Genomic DNA, 17,100 nt, shown 5'->3' with positions numbered 1-17,100 from the left:
CCACTACATAGCACCCAAATCCATGGGCATTTAGTAAAGATGGGCACTGTCGAGAGATTTGCCCTTGATGGCTCAGTCGATAAAGGATCTGCCTGCAATGCAGGAGACCTGGGTTCGATCCTTGGGTTGGGATGATGGGATGCAGAAAGGAATGATTACCCACTCCGGTATTCTTGCCTGGAGAACTCCATGGACAGAGGAGTCTGGCAGGCTGTAGTCGATAGGGTCACAAAGAGTTGGACATGACGGAGTGACTTTCAAGACATCGGGCCCACAGGCATCATCTCAGTGGTAACAAGTACAAAAACTTGGCTCCTCCTCTGTCCTCACAGAGGCCAGGTCCCTCGGGCGAGGACTCCTCTGGGCCTCACTGGGTTTATCAACATTCAAACCCAGAGCCTGAATCCAGAGAGCAGTTATCCACTCTCTTACCCTCAGGGCTGTCTCAGAACCCCAGGAGAAAAGCAAAGGGGAGTTTCCTTCCAACAGTGGCCACATCCTCTCCACCAGCCACCCCAACCCCTTGGCAGTCTCCCTTCAGGGTCTAGGCTGGGAGGAAGCAGGAGCCTACTTTGTTACCATGGGCCTCTTTAAAGAGTGGAGGGTCTGAGAAGGTAAGAAGAGCAACTGGGACATGCAGTTCTGAAAGTAGAGATCCAGAGAGAAGACCTATCCTCTTCTCAGCTAAAGAGGGCTGTCCCTCTTGGGGTGGCTCCACAGCCCCCAAAGGGTTAACAAGTCCCTAAAAATAACCTGCTCCCAGCAGGACCCACTGATTGGAACCCTCCAGCCATCTGTTCCCATTTTCTCCTGTTCACATTGGAACATCTGAAACCAGCCCCAGAGCCCCAGCCCGATCCCAAAAATAGCCCCAGCCTGCCCAAGGAACAGGCCCCAGGGGCTGGGCAAAGGCGGCATGGCCGGCCCAGCAGTCAGGCATGGCTCAGGCCAACACTGATGCCTCACTCCCAGGCCCATGGAAGGGAAGAGATTCCTCTGTTCCCAAAAAGAAGTGGTGAGTAGAGCCAGGGGCTCCAGCCCACCCACCTTGGTACCAGGCCAGAGAAGATCCCCAGGAGTCCTGGAATCCCAGGCACTCTGCCACATCTGATCACTTTTACTCCCGAGAAGACCAAACCACGTGTCTGCAGAGCTTCCCTCCTGGTGGGCATGCCTGCTACCCTGTCCTGGGATCTTCACCCTGAAGTTCCCAAGCCTTAGCCCCTCCATCATCCCACTCTCATCCCAGGGCCTTTGGGAACCTTGCTCACCCAGAGTCACTCAGCATTCTCCCCTGGCCTGCCCCAGGGCACACAGGGTTGAAACAGAACGTTTCCCAGCCTTGCCCACATGTACCCATGTGGGCTACCCATGCATGGGTAGCAGAGGAAAGGGTTCTGGGGTTGTCCTCTGGATGCCGATATGACCCCACCCCTCCCCTGGGATTCAGGATGGACTTCCTGCCCATCTGTGTGCAGCAGGTGCTGGGCCTGCCCATCTGGGCTTCTACACATATCAGAGACCTTGGCATTGCCCCGCCACACTCAGGGAAAATGCCCTGGGCCCCAAGGCAGGCCTGACAGCTGCCAGCCGTGTCACAGCTCCTCACTTCTACTCTTCTCCCCAAGGAAGGTCCCGGACCCCTCAGGCCAGGAAAGAGAGGAGGCAGCCATTGAAGCCACTGAAGGAGTGTGTCTTTTAAGGGCTGTTCAGCCTGGTAAAGGAACAGAGCAGCAGGAGGTGGGATGGTGGGAGGGGTGTTGAAGCTGATCTGAGCTAATAGCCTGGGGGCGGAGGGGCTCAGCCCTGGGAAGTGCTGGGCGATGGGGAGGCAGGCAGGCCCTAAGCCCTCAGGCCCTTCTCCAGGCCCACAGCTATTTCCCAAACTTGCAATCATAATGCCTGCCAGCACCAGCAGTGGGGAAACTGAGGCAGCAAGAAGGTGGGTCCGGAAGGCTATTAGAATCTAGGAATCTCAAGCACTGGAAAGGCTGTTTCTTCCCCACCCCTATCTCTCCCTGCTAAAGCCTCTGGGAGGATCAGGAGTTCCTATGACTAATAATAATTAGGAAAATCTCTAATATTTATTGAGCATTTACTCTGTAACATCAAGCTGCTAATCACAGCCATTATCTAATTTAATTCTCTAATTTAGTACTCTACAAGAAAAGTCTCTTATCCCCACTTTACAGAGAAGAAAACCGAGGCACAGGGACATTGAATGACTTGCCTAAGGCAGACAGTCCAAACTTAGAAGAGTCAGGATTTGCACCCAGATACTCCAGCCATTTGCTCTTAACCATTTCACAATACAGGTTCACCCTGGTGCCTCACTCCCTCATTCCAGACTCCCTCCAAACCTGAAGCGCAGCAGGTCCTAGCCAGAGGCCACAGTTCCTACTCCGGGATGAGATCAAAGAGAGGCCACAACTCCCCGCCCCCTCAACCCAGGTGCCTGGCCTGCTGGGGCTCTGAGAGTAAAGTTCTTGGGCCACCCCAGCCCCGCCCACGTGGCCCCAACCTACCACCCGTCACCCATCCTGGTCCCTAAGAGTCTGGGGAGGGAGCCCAGCAAGTTACCATGACAATAGCACAGGCCCCTGCTGAGAGGCCCAGAGGCTGAGGAGTCTGTGGCCCCTCCCACTTTGCAGGTGGGGGTCAAAGGTCAAGTGGGACTCCACTAGTGATGGGTGGAGTCTCAGCCCTGCCCCCCCACCTGGCTGCTGCCCCCCAGTGTTTTCATTGCCTGATTGGAAGCAGGACCACTTTCCTCCCAGCCCCTGGGGGGTGGTTGCCTCCAACAGGGAGGGTGGGGGGATTCGAAGCCCTTCCCTCCTGAGGACAGTCTAGAAGGGCCTCCTCCCAGTCCTGTACTTTCTCCAGCTTTCCCTAGTCTGGGATCCTACAGGCGTGTTTGTTGTGAATTCAGGGAGTTGTTGCTAAGTAAGAAAGAAGGGGAGGGAGGGACGAGGGAAGGAGGGGGTGGGGTGGCAATAGGGAGAAAGTGTGCGTGTGCCTGCGTGCATGCGTGCGTGCGCGAGTGCGTGCATGTGTGTGTGTGTGTGTCTAGGAGCCAGGGCAGAAACCACATTACCGTGGCTGGTGGCCACCCTGGCTTTGACTCAGCCAGCTCAGGCCAAAGCCAGCAGGCAAGGGGTAGCAGGCACTTGGGATGACCAGGAAGGAAACCGTACCTTGCTCTCCAGGGGTGACTGGGCTGGAGCTCCCCACCACCTACCCCGGCTGGGACTTTCACTGGAACTGCGGCTTCGGCGCTTTAACCCTTCCTGCCCGGGCCCCGCCCCCATCCCCACTGGGTCCCAGGTTGTAAGCTGTCAGCACCCCCTCCTCTGGGGGAGGAGAATGAAAGGAGAAGTAGGGGCAGAGAGCCAGGAGGAGGGCGCTCAAGACAAAAAGCCAAGCAGGAGGCTCCGGCAGAGGCAGGCAGAGCTGAGCGCGGAGGGTGTGAGGACACACACAAGCACACAGACCTCTCACCTCGGGATAACGCGTGTCGGGCTCGGGCTCAAGGGTGTGATCGGGGCTGGGGCTCCCTGTGGAGAGAGGGTCACAGCTCGAAGCCCCGGGCCAGCAATCTCTACCCCTGCTCCTCCCAGAACCCCAGCCCCACCCCCCGCACGCACACCGCTAAGCATGTACACAGACGGGCTTGTAGCTCCAGGAAGTCCCGGAGCTACTCGGACACCACCCCCCGCTCCACGGCTTCTGTGGATTGGCCGGGAGCCAGGCCTGACCCAGCCGCCCCACCGCACGGCTCCCCCTCCCTCCCCTGGAAGCAGGAAAGGAGCAAGCCCTGGAGATGCCTTAGGGCTCAGCCCCAGGGTCGGGGGTGGGGTGGGCAGGACTCCCTCGTCCTGGCCTGAGGACTTGGGTGTGAGGGATGGATGAGAGGAGGCCTGAGGACCCCAGCTTCCAGCACCCGCCACCCCAGGGTTATCCTGTGTCAGGGAAAAGAGTGGCGTGGGTCCTCTGTCCCTGTGTGGCCTCCCTTGTCCCCGAAAGACTCCAGTCCTGGGGACCGGGCCTAGCTGGGAGGGCCTGGAGGGAGAGAATCGGGCTTAGCAGTTCAGCGGGAGGGGGCTGGGTGAAGCTCCCACAGGCAGGCAGGCGGGAGGGAGGCTGGTGGCTCGGCTCAGTTTGTACTGGGGGTCAAAGGGGAGTTCTTTTCCGAAGAATTCTGGGACAGAAGCCAACTAGAGCAAGCTGCTAACTACCCCTCCCTCCCTCTCTCACTGCAATGGGGGGGGGGGGGGGGGGCGCTGTCCCTGCCAACCAGACTTAACCCTCTCCAGCCTGTGGTGTGCCCAGGCCAGGGCAGGGGGATTGGGGAGGGGACCTCCTGCTGGGCCCAGCTTCCCATTCTAGGGGGGCTAGCGTAGCGTGCCTGCCAGAACATGGGACCACCTGTCCCCATCTGGTACCGCCCTGTCCTACCATCACCTGGGTGACTTTCCTGGGCTCATCTCCTGAAGGTGTCTGCAGTGACGGGCATACAGGTCTCAGAGACAGAGATTGAGAAACAAACTAAAGATTCCTTGCCAAGGCCCTCCCCCTGCTGGGTCACTGAGCACTGTACCAACCTGTGCCCTTACCCCTCCCCTCCTCCCAGAGGCCATGGGAAGGGGGGTTAGAAGGAGACAGCTTCTCTCTCTGCTCACCTCTGCTGCTGTCTCCAAAGGCCCTAGACTCCGACAACCAGCCCCTGCCCCAGCCCTCTTCCTCTTCACTGACTTGCTACAAGTGCTTCTAGAAGAAAGTAGTCAATTATAGCCTGAGGTCCCAGGATGGGAAACTGAGTCATAGCAAGGCATCAGGGTTCCAAGTGCCTATATCCCGTGCAAACATGACCATCACAATTTTAGCTTTGGCACAAAAAAGAGAGAAAGAAAGAAAGCTCCCCCTAACAACCTCTCATCCTGTAGAACACGAAAAAGGACTGTAGAACAAGAAGGACTTCTCAGGGTCAAGGCTACAATGGCAGCTGGCCCCATACCCAATGCTTCATATTTCTGGGGTGGTATAACCCCCCAAGAGACCAGACCCCTCTGTCTTCTGCTCAGGCTGGAAACATGAGTGTCTTGTTTTGTTTTGCTGTCTGCCCCTAACTAGCAAAGTCAACTTTTCTGAAAGCTCCCAGGTCTGGTGAGGCTGGCTGTTTCTTGTCTCCAATGAAGCAAGCTACCCCAAGGGCGGGGGTGGGGGGGGCTAAGTCCCTTCCCCCATCCCTTTCTGGAGAGCACTGGGCCTCCCTGTCAGAATCCCTCTGATAGCACCAGGACAAGAAGAGGGTGGACTGGGAGCATCAGACCCCTTGAGATGCCGGGTGGCTGGGGAGGGCAGAGGAGGAGAGTCCAGCTCTGGGGACAGTTTATCCCAAAGTCTCCCCACTGCACACTTTCTCTCCAAGGACCACAGAACTGCCAGAAGCCTTGGCCTCCCTCCAGAAAACCTCCCTTTCAAAGGACAGAGGACTTCATGTCCCAGGGAGCTGTGGGGAGACCTGTGGCTACACCCCCAGACGTGTTCCGAGGGAGGAGGATAGAGGCGGGAATAGAGCACACTGAGTGTGTGCCTGTGCACACACACACACGTGTATCAAAGACACACTCCTCAGACACTCTGACATGTGTACCTGGGAGAGAAACAGACGCAACCCCCAAACACACACAACCAAGATACCTCTTTAAAATAACACAAACTCTCCAAAACCGACTCCTTCAGACACACAGAGGTGCCCACACTCACAGAGAAAGCCCAAGGGGGCCCAGGAAACACAAATGACGTCGGCCGGTCACACAGAACTGCTGACAGAAGGTAGACCCACATTGGGATACGCGCGCACACACACACACACTGAGTAGTATGCACATGGCCATGTGCTAGCACAAACTCTCTCTCTCTCTCTCACACACACACACCCAGGCAATGCACAGCATGAAGCCAGATTAGAGCACTAAATTCTGGGCTAGTGGGGAGGAGGGGAGTCAGAGGAGGGTGGAGAAGTGCTCAGGGATTTCAAAACAATCCTGGTTTCGAAATGCTGGAAATGCTGGATTCAGGGCCATTCTCAGTTGAGGCTGGGGGTGGGGGGAGGGGAGAAGGAGAGGAAGACAGGCCAGCACAGGGCCACCAGCCTGTGGGAGGAGGGACTTGGACAGAGGGCATCCCGGCCCCCGGGGATGGGGACTCAGCCAGACACCAAGGTTAGGAGGGGCAGGTGGCCAGGGCCCAGCTGGGAGGGCCCAGCTGGGAGGGCCCAGGGTGGAAAGGAGGCGAAGGGGAGGCCTCTGCTCCAGCCACTGCCTGGAGAAGTCAGAAGGCAGCGGGGAAACTGCCTGGGCCCTCCCCCTCTACCTGGGGGCGCGGTGGTGGCCACCTTCTCCCCGGCGGAGTGGCAGCTGGTTCCCCTTGGCTGCTGGCTAGCAGAGCCCGGAGGCAGGCCTCAAGCTACCGGGCAGAGGGTGTGGGAGGACAGCAAGGGCCTGCGGCGGGTCAGGGACCCTCCTTGGGACCCAGGGCCGCCCCCCCCCCCAACACACACACTCTGGGCAGGGTAGGGGACATCTCCCAGGGAACCCGGAGCGTCTCCCCTCTCCATGGGGAGGGCCAGCCCTTACTTAGGAGGCTGAGGCAGTACTACAGACCCCCACACCCAGGAAGTCACCCCTCTCCTCCCAGGGCACCAGAATGTCCTTACCGCCCCTCCCCCAACCCCCAGGGAAAGTCTCTCCCCGGGAGGGGAGGTCAGGCCAGGCTGGGGGTGGGGCTCTGGAGGCCCGGCCCTGGCACCCAGCGGAGGAAATTCCAGGCGGTAACTCCAGGCTGCCTTCAGGGAGGCCAGAGTGACCAGCAGTGGATTCAGCGCTGTGGCTTTCTTCACCTCGCCCTTCGCTCCTAGCTCTGGCTACCTGGCCCTCCAACTGGGAGTTAGAGGGTAAGACCTGGGGAAGTTTGGCACACCCTGGAAGAGCCTCTGCAGGAGCCTCTGGAGGAGCCTCGACTGGCCCTTCGGCCTGTCAGAGCCTTCTGGCAACAGATCCGTGGGGGGCAGCCCCCGCAGTGTGGCTGCGGGTGGGCAGCTGGCGGGGCTGGCAGGCAGGGACACAGATGCCAGGTTAGAGCAGCTAGGCGCTCAACAGGTTGAGCCAGTCCCTGGAACAACCAGCCCCACCCTGGGGAGAGCAGGCCTGGCAGAGGCTCCCTGCCCGCGGCACCCAGCCTGTGCCCGCTTGGCTCCCACGGCTGCCCACTTTCCCACGGTGTCATCCCCTCTGCCCCCTCCCCCCCAAGTCAGCAACCTAGCAGAGTCCAGGACTCCTGGCACCGGGAAAGGGTGCTGTTTTCCGGCATCCCTGGGTGCCCAAGCTCTCAGGGTGCCTCACTAGCAGCAACCCAGGAGTCCCCAGAAGAGTCAACGTGGCATCAGGCCAAGGAGAACCCCCAAGCACCCCCCACCTCCTTGGAGGCCTCTTCCAGTCCTGGGCAGACTGGACACCGAGACACCCTGGCTCCCCGCAGCTGCCCGCCCAGGGCACTGGGACAGAGTGGCAGCCTGTGGCGCCAGAGGCCTTGCGGAGAGCCCCCAGTTCCCGCCTTGGACTCCCTGGAGGTGGGGCTGCTGTTCTTGGTGGCTCCCTCCACTCCTGCCAGAGCTGTCTGCAACCCTGGTCCTTTCCTTCCACCCCACTCCTGGGCTCCACGGAGCTCCATCCCAGCCCCTCCCCCTGCAGGCAGGCAGCCCCCTTTGCAGGCATCTCCTTTAATCTAAAGCAGGTGCCAGGCATTCCAGCCCTTGCTGAGTCGACACTGCCACCCACTAGGCCTTTGCCCAGAAGGCTATTGCCCTGCCTGTTCATGGAAGTTGAGTCCCCAGCCCAGGGCTCCTGTTTAACTCACGTACCCAGAAGTTGGGAGGCAGAAACTATCCAGAGAAAGCATAAGTGCCCAACACAGACTCAAAAAGCAAGTTCACTAGGTCCCACATCATCACTGTTGTGATCACAAACACTAGCCCCTCTCCGGGACTCTGTCATCTCTTCCCACCTGGACCCTCAACCTCAGTACCTGGAGACTCACCCTGAGTCTCCATATGGCCCTCCAGAAGCTGTGTCCAGCATAAGAGCCCTGCTAGCCCAACCACAGGAGATACTCTGTATCCAAGACTATATATAGTCTCCCCTTCAGGAGAGAATTCTCCCCAACATTAACCCCTGCCCCACCCCAATCTGCAGCAACACAGGTTAGCAAAGAACCTCCAGAGGGAACTGGCCAGAAGGCTGATCTTCCAGGCCTGGTGCTCTAAGACCAAGGAACCTGATCAGCTGAGGGAAGGCAGCACCTTCCGTCCTGATACCAGACCTCCCTGCCCCTTACCTTTCTCTCCCATTCTCACTCTGTCCTGAGGCTTCTATCAGCAGGCGCCTCAGAGCTGATACCAGAAAGACAGGGCCTGAACATGCTCTTCCCCTGGGGCCATGAAATCACGGTCCTGACCTAGAGAAGGCAGCCAAGCCAGGGCTGGGGGGCAGCAGACAAGCCAGGCAGCCCCAGCCCAGAAGTGGCCGATCCTTGGAGAGGCTGAAGATGGAGGAAGAGCAAGCGGAGCGGAAGCCCACCCACCCTGCAGGTCTCATTCAGAGAGCTGCCCTCCTCCAGAGGCATCAGCAGGGTTACAGCAGACACTGTGTGAAGACAGCTTTCCTAGGTAAAACAGGAAACCAAGGCCAAAGATCAAGGGGGCCTCCAAGCCCCCTTCCCAGGGCTCAATCACATGCCCAGCTCACCTCTCCCAGAATAACACTTTCCTCCCTGCATCAGAGGCCCCCGAAGACACAGACACAGACCCACACCCCAGCAGCAGACAGACAGAAGGAGGAGGGAGGAGGGGGTGTCAGAAAAACCCGGAAGGAAGGAAGCTGGACAGACAGACAGAAGCTGATCCTGGCTTCCCTGCTCCAGAGAGACACCCTCCGAACTCCCTGACTGTCAGGGACACCCTCTCTCTCAGCTCCCAAGAGGACCTCAGTGTCCCCTGAAACCAAATTCCAACAGCCCTGGGACAGGGCATACTCCAGCCAAGCAAGAAGCCCTAAGCCTCCCTTCTCTTCATCATGTTACTCTCCCAAGAGCTCTCGAGACCAAGGCAGGGGCCATCCCCTCTGAGCCTCCAAGGAACTGTGTGACTGCCCCACCCCCCAACCAAGCCCACACCACTAAGAGTCTTGGGGAGACTTCTCCAGTCACAGCCCCTGCTGCTCCTAGACAGTGCTTGGGGGCAGAGGGGGACCCCCAGCAATCTCCAATCCCAGTGCACCTCCTTCCGGAGGCTCCTATCAGCCAGGAGAGGAGTGCTGGGGGCTGAAACCCAAGGGGTTGGTGAGCCTGGGAGGGGGACTACATCTCCCAGAAGCCCCCAGGGCAGGGTTGCTGCTCCAGCTGGCCCAAGGCCGGCCTTGTTCTCTGCGCTAGGGTGGCAGGGTCCCCTGGCTGCCCCTAAGCCCTCCCCACTGTGCTCTGGGGCTGCCAACCTGATTGGGGACCCAAGAGTAGCCTCCGCTAACCCTGGGGGCGTCTCCCACCCCTTATACAGCCTGAGGGCGCGTGCCAGAGGGCCAGAGACAATCAAACTGTGTCCCCCCGCCCCAGTTCGAACTGGATCTCCCTCCTCGCGCCTCAGCTGGCCTGACATGACTTTTCGCCCTCGATCCCAGCCTACCCCTCACCTCGCGCGGGTCGGGGGTCCTCACGCCAGGCCGGAGTTGGACGCCATGACCAGGTCAGGGTCGGTGGGTGGATTGGGGTCCTCCTCCTCGCCAGTTGGAGGTGCGGAGGAAGGCGGGCAGGTGGTGATCTTTTGATCCTGGACGCCTTGATCTCAACACCAGCCCGGCTCGGGAGTGGGTATCCGGGGGTCGCTGGGAGCCTGGGTTCCTGCCTCCCAACCGCGGAGCATGGTCGTGGGCGCCGGGCAGCGGCTGGAGAGCGCGCACACCCGCCCGGCTCGGGGCTCGGGGCTGGGGTCTCGGCCCCAACCTCACGGCTCCGGCTCCTGCTCCTCCTCCCTTCCTTCCTTCCTTCCTTCCTTCGCCTCCTCCTTTCACTTTCCCCGAGGCCCGCGGGGAAGGCGGGCGCGGGGCGGGGAGGGGTCTGTCTGGGCGCTTATTGTTGGTCGGACGCGGAGGGTCCGGGTCGCAGCCCCCGGGCGGCGCGGCGCCGGGGGACCCAGGCGTGCGGGCGTCCGGCCGGCTGGCTCCGGGCGGCGGCGGTGGTGCAGCGGCCCCGAGTCCGGGGCATGTCCGGCCACTGGCTCCGCCGCTCGCCGCCGCCTTCCCGGGCTCCCCTGCGCTGCCGGAGCCTCGCTCGCCCCTCCACTCGGCTCCGCTCCCCAGCCTGAATAAGCATCGGGGCTCTCTGGCTGCCTCCTTCTGCCTTCATACCAGAGCCCGGAGAGGCCCCTGTCAAAATAAGAGCTCCCCCATCTCGCTCGCCTCCTCGCCCAACCCGGCTCCCCCAGCCTCCCAGTGGTCTGACTCGGTAAGGCGCCCGGCCGGCTAGCGGGAGGCTGGTTGGCCGGGGGGGCGGGGTGGGGGCTTCTATCCCTCCCTCCACCCCATTCCCAAGGACTGGGGAGGAGACGTGCTAACATCTCAAGCTGGGGAGAGGTTTGACAAGCCTACCTGCCTATCTACAGTGATTGGAAGCAGTGGGAGTTGCCTAGACCTCCCCACCCACCCCACAACACACACACACACACACACACACACACACGCACACACACATGCACGCACACACACACGCGCGCGCACACACACGCGCACACACACACACGCACGCCCTCCACTAGGTCCCCTCTTCATTGTACCCACCCACATTCATTATGCGCTGAACATCTCTTTATTCACTTTCCTATATACTCTTTCCTAGTAGACCATGAGGTCCTTGAGGATGTGGACTGAATTTTTTCATCTCAATCCTCAGCAGAGTGCAATGTGGATACTAATAAAGTGTTTGTGAAAATGAAACCTTTGTTTTACCAAAAGAATTCTTTCCCAGTCTCAAAGTGCTATGCAAAAACACCCAAGACCCTACAGGAGAATAGATCCAACGAAAAAGAAGTAAAGGACTTTAAAAAAGCATTTCACATATGTTATATCAATGTTTGCCAAAAACCTGTGGGAAAGATGTTATGGCCCCAAGACACTGATGAGGACACCAAGGCTTGCATTAGTTAAGGACTTCCTCAGGGTTACACTGATCAAAAGTGGCAAGCTCAGGACTAGAGTTTGGGTCTCTTTATCCCAGGGTACTTTCCCTGGATCCCACTGTCCCCAAGCACCCAGAATTAATACCAAGAAGGAATAAGCATGGACACTTCAGAAAGGAAGGACACTAGCAAGCCCCTTTGCTCCTGCTATTTGATTCCTCTGAGCTCTCCCCTGCCCCCCCTCCTACACTTTTGACCAACTATTACATCTACGTCACCCAACTGAGTACCTACTTGCATGTTTTATCTTGACTCTCCTGTGTGCACGTCTAGTTGACCCAAAAGATTCTTGAGGGCCCAGACCATGCCTTCTCTACCTCTACATAAACCCACAGCACTCAAGTGCTGGCTTCATAATAGGGATCCAGTAAATACTCACTTGATGGGTTGATGGTACCTGGAGTTGAGCGCTGAGCAAGGTCTGGGGAGGCCCAGGTAGAAAAGGGGGAGAAACCCTGAAAGAAGATAACACTCCCTGTGGGTGCCTAACATTGACATTTACAAAGCATTTTCATACACACTATCTCTTGATCCTGCTTTGAGCCAATCAACAAAACTTTGACAAGTGTCTATTATCTGCTATGCTAACATCAAGCTGGGTCAGGGATTGAATCATCACAGCTCTATGAGGTAGATATTATTCTCACTTAAAGGAAAAGAAAACTAAAGCCCAGAGAGGCTCAGCTCTGGTATAAGGGATCTCAGAGCCTAGGATGGTACCTGACCCATAGAAGTAGGGTTTCACCCCCTCTCCCCTCTCTAGGTCCTGAGGGTATAAGATGAGCCAAAAGACAAGAGGGTTCTTTCTCAAAGAGGATTTGCTTGTTAGAAGGAATGGTCCATTCAGTTACTTGGGTCAGTTTCCCATTTACATACGTGACAAGACCCCAGGGGCTTGTGATTATCTATTTGGCATCATGCAGTTTCTTTTTTTTTTTTCTTCTTTTTTTTTTTATTAGTTGGAGGCTAATTACTTTACAATATTGTAGTGGTTTTTGTCATACATTGACATGAATCAGCCATGGATATACATGTATTCCCCATCTCGATCCCCCCTCCAACCTCCCTCTCCACCCGATCCCTCTGGGTCTTCCCAGTGCACCAGGTCCGAGCACTTGTCTCATGCATCCAACCTGGGCTGGTGATCTGTTTCACCCTAGATAATATACATGTTTCGATGCTGTTCTCTTGAAACATCCCACCCTCGCCTACCCCCACAGAGTCCATGCGGTTTCATAGCAGGTCCGGAAAACAATGTTTGTAGCAGGGAGTGATGGCCATGTTGCAAGGGGTCAGTTAATTGTGGCACACCGTGTAAGTTTCAGTGTATTCGGCACGTCCCGTGGAGCAGCCATGTAGAGCACTCCCTTGGGTGGGGCAGTGACTCACTGCCCCAGCGTAGGTTCCAGGTTGGGATGCGGAGCTCGGGGCAGCCACGAGTTCTGGGTGGAACCCTGGAGTGAGCGAGGAGGAGAGGAGAGAGGCCCGTGGCCCGTTGCTGGAATAGAGTGGCTCCCTCTACTGGCGAGTTCTGGGAATCACCGTGTGTTTTCCCGTAGCTGTGTCACTATGTCACGAGGAGTGTCACAGGTGTGTCAGCGAATGTCAGTGGAAGTTCGGGCATGTTCGTTGTGTGAGTGCCTGTTCATTCGTGGTGCAGTGTGGGTGAGCCAGCGTTCCGCGGGTCGGTTTCTGGAAACACAACGTGTACACACAACCACATTTTGTAATGCAATTAACTTTTGGGGTGGGGGTAGGGGGTGGGCGGTGTTAGGTCTATTGATTATCTGAGATTTCTACCTGGGATGACGAGCTTGAAAGGACCCTCCAGCTGGTACTCATCGCCGACCTCGGGCAGGTGGGAGGAATTCTGAACTAGGGAACAGTTCCTGGGAAGGGACTAGCCCCTAAGCTACGAAAAATCCAAGAAAGGGTTAACTTTGAACCCCCACAGTGACTTCAATCATTGGCTCAGGGCACTGTCAGTCAGATTTCTGGGGCGGGGCTTGTGGGGGCCGCCTTCAGACTGCCCAGCGCCCCTCACTTGCCCCTAGACCCCCAACTTGGTTTCACCTCTGGGCTGCTGCCACACCCCCCACCTTGATGAAGACACCTTCCTGAGCCCTGGAGAAGGAACGGATCTGGGCATCCTGGCTTCTCCACTCACTCCAGCTGCCTGGCTTCCTGATAGATGGTGATTATTATATAATAGACCTGCTGGACAGAGCCGTGCCAGAGCTCGGAACACTCTGCCCCTCCTCGAAGCCTGCCCCAGGGCCTGGCACCAGCAGCACAGGGCCCGCCGCCCAGCTCGACCGGCGCCCCCGGCACCGCCTCCACTCCGGGGCGGGAGACCCCTGGGCCACCCTCCCTGGTGGCCTTTGGGGCCACGTCCTGGGATGGGGCGGGCGTCAGGCTGGGAGTCCGGCGGGCGCCTAGCAGGTCTCAGGGTTGGCCCGCGGAGTAAGGTTTTATCAGCGCCTCTCCAGAATTGTGGGACCCACTTGGCCCCTTCCAACCTGAACTTGGAACTTGGGGGCAAATAGAGGTGGGGATTGGGGGCGCAGGGGCCAGGGTCGGATTGGGGAAGGAGTTTGGAAAACGTGCGGGGGGCAGGGAGAGAGGGAGGCTGGGAAAGGGGGCCGGCAGGGGCAGTGGGGGGGAGGGACTCTTATCCTGACAGGGCTCCCGCCTTCCCCGACTGGAGGGTTTGGAAAAACTGAGCAGGCAGCCAAGGCTTGGCTGGAAATTCTGCAGCCCACCCTCCTGGGGACACAAAGCTGAAGGGTGGAGGCAGGGCTGCGGGGAGAGAGCACGACCCCGGGGAGGGCAGGGCCTCTTTTGGGGCTGGGGGCCCAGGGGCCAGGTCCCTGGGGAGGGGGTTCCTGGCGCTGTCTCCCTGCAGTCTGCTTACCCTTGTCCTCTACCCCCTCCTTCCCCCCTCCTCCCCCTCCCCGGCTCCAGTCTTTGCAGATTGCGGGCAGACTTAACTCCTTGAGCGCCAGCCCGGTGGACTCCTAGGTGGTGACGCTTGTGAGGGAGGGCAAGAGGGAGGGACTCCAGACCCCACTCCCACCCACGGCTTAACACCTTATGGCCCAGAACGCAGTCTCTGGAACTCGGTCTTGTCAGAGCCCTGGAAAGCTGCCTAGTCCTCGAAAAGCGACCCACAAAAACCGGCACCTGAGAGCTGCGTAACCCAGCCCAGCCCGCTCTCCTTCCAAATCTTAACTGTCTTACCCTCCCCCGCCACCCTAACCCTCGGTGCCTCTTCCTCCTCCCTTCGGCCGCCCTCCCGCCGCCACCCCCACTAGTTGCTGCAAAGAGCCCTGACAGATAGAAGGCTGCGGGGAACCCGGAAGTCTGGGTGCCGTGGCGGCCTCGGCGTTCTCCTCATCCCTCCCGCGAGGCCCCGCGCAGGTGACCGCAGCCCGGGGCCTCTTTGGATTCCAGAGGGCGCCTTCACCCATCTGCGGGAGTAGCTACCCAACCGAGGCGGGGAATGCTAGCCTCCCCCAGCCCCAGCTAGGACAAGAGCCCGAGGAGCCGGAAACCCTGACTTCACTTCCACCCTAGCCCCTCTCCTAAGCAGCACTTCCTCCGCCGTCAGATTTGCGCGCCCAGTTCGGCCACGGAAGACTCTAACTGAAGGCAGTGCCTCAGTCTAGGCAGGAAGGGGTTAACGGAGCTCCCAGGCGCCCTGTGAGAGCCAGGTGAGGCACCGCCCATCTTGGCCTTCAGGTGAGCGAGTGGGGAAGCTGAGAGACGCGGACCTCGGGGCTGCTCTTTTGCCCCCTGGTGGCTAGACCTGGACTAGCAGTCTCTGCAAAAGATGCGCTCAGGTGGGGATTGGTGGAAGGAAAACTTTGGAGACTGCTCAAGTACTTCTGCAGGAACTGAGTCTTCGGAGAGAGAGAGGATCCTCTGGGGAGGCTGGTGGAGCTTCCACAATCCCTGCCATGCCATCCCCGCTTATCAGACTGCCTCAGTCACTTCCAGATGTTTGCCCTAGGGACTCTACTTGTGGGTCCCAGGTGCCCAGACACCTGGAGGAGGATAGGCAAAAATAGAAGACACCCTATCCTGCCAGAGTCTCAACCTAATGAAGGGGGGGGGCAGTAGAGGGAAGCTGTCCCTCATCTTCTTTTCTATCTCCAGGCCTTCCCAGAACCCCCTGCAATCTGCTTCCCTCCAGACCCCAGCAGCAAAAGCAGACCTCTAGCCAGGCTTCAACACTCCCATCAGCTACATGATCCCCCATCAGTGTCCCTCCCCTCAAGCTCAGTTGCCTTCAGATTTCTCCCCCATACAGGAGGCCTCTTGATGGATTCGAGGTGCTCACAACCATTTCCTCCTATCGAAGGCAGGGCTAACACCCTTCCTCCCCTCTACCCAGAAACCCTCCCAGGTTAGCGAAGGTTGTGACCTTCAAGGGTTCCTGTCTCCTTTTTTTCCCCCTAATTGCCCCACTTCCTTCCCTCTCCCATTTCCCATTATCTTCTATCTAAGACTTGTTTCCCATAAGCAGTTCACCCAACCAAGGACAATCCTGTCCTACTTGGAGGCTATGATACCTGACTCCTCCAGGAATCCTTCTCTAACATCTACTTATTTGTTCAAAAACTATCTATTGAGGACTTCCCTGGTGGTCCAGGGGTTAAGAATCTGAAGGCCAAAGCAGGGCACATGGGTTTTATTGCTTGTCGATCCCTGGTCTGGGAAGATACCACATGCAGCGGAACAGCTAAGCTGGTGCACCACGACTACTGAGCCAGTGTCCAGGGCCCTTGCTCTGAAACAAGGGCCGCCGCCGAAATGAGAAGCCTGCCCACCACAGCTACAGTAGCCCCTGCTCATCAGCCAACATGCGCAGTGGCAAAGACCCAGGCCAGGTAAAAATAAAAATGAATTTTAAAAATAAATAATTTTTTTAAAAAGAGAGAGATCGCCAAGGCTGCATTCCCCAACAATCCATTTCTATTAAGTTCTCCAAGTTCCAAAAGAAAGGAAACTGGCCTGAAAGCCAAGAGTATATGACCTTGGACTAGTTAGCCTCATCTCTGGACCTTAGTTTCAAGCGAGTTGGATGAGCTTATCTGCAGGCTCTTTTTTTATCAGGAAGATAGCAGTTAAATAGCAGGCTTAGTTTGTTCAGAGAAAAACAATCACATGGCTCTGGCCAGCTTGGGAATAGAAGGCAGAGTTCATAAGCCTAGGAGAGGCTGGCGGAGGCAGGGCCCAGAGAAAGCCACTCAAGTCACCTCCTACTCCTCACTTCCCAGGTCGCCTGGCAGTTGTGAGTCCTGGGAACATTTAATTCTTGTCATCAACTCAAAGCAAGTGCCTTTCTGAGGTTGTGCAAGGAGGGGTGAGCCCTGGGTGACAGCACCCCCTAAATATCAATATAATGCAGCTGCATTAATTTGCTCTTCCCTCACTTGGCCATGTCCAACTCTTTGTGATCCCCTGGACTGCAGTCTGCCAGGCTCCTCTGTCCTTGGGGATTTTCCAGGCAAGAATACTGGAGTGGGTTGCCATTCCCTTCTCCAGGGATCTTCTTGACCCAGGGATGGAACCTGCAATTCCTGTGTCTCCTGCATTGCAGGCAGATTCTTTACCATCTGAGCTACCAGGGAAGCCCATGTAGCACCACAGAGCTTTTATTTTGAAGAGATAGGATGTTCAGAGGTAAGGAAACCGAGGCAGAGGGTGGTAAAAGGACAGGCCTAAAATCACATGGCTGGTGAGTGACAGCTGGAAGGGGTGCCCGGGTCTCCTCATTCCCAGTCCAGACTCTTTCCACGACACCACTGCAG

At 57.7% G+C, this 17,100-nt stretch overlaps 1 protein-coding gene across 5 annotated transcripts in view; it reads right to left on the bottom strand.

Annotated features, from left to right (window-relative positions):
- Positions 1 to 10,538, bottom strand: part of BCL9L (BCL9 like) — a 28,545-nt gene extending 18,007 nt beyond the window's left edge. For 3 of the 5 annotated variants that reach the window (XM_070473492.1, XM_020871973.2, XM_020871971.2), the window contains exons 1-2: positions 9,744 to 10,538; positions 3,499 to 3,554 (exon numbers count right to left, since the gene is read on the bottom strand). The gene's annotated coding sequence lies outside the window, so the exon portion shown is untranslated. The remainder of the gene's footprint in view (positions 1 to 3,498; positions 3,555 to 9,743) is intronic. The other 2 variants (XM_070473493.1, XM_070473494.1) reach the window with 1 other exon arrangement.
- Positions 10,539 to 17,100: the final 6,562 nt, after the last annotated feature.

This window comes from Odocoileus virginianus, chromosome 10 (assembly GCF_023699985.2).
Source record: "Odocoileus virginianus isolate 20LAN1187 ecotype Illinois chromosome 10, Ovbor_1.2, whole genome shotgun sequence".
In the NCBI taxonomy this organism is placed as follows: Eukaryota; Metazoa; Chordata; class Mammalia; order Artiodactyla; family Cervidae; genus Odocoileus; species Odocoileus virginianus.
Note: the sequence above shows the minus strand (reverse complement) of the source record. Positions and strands in the feature narration are given on the sequence as shown.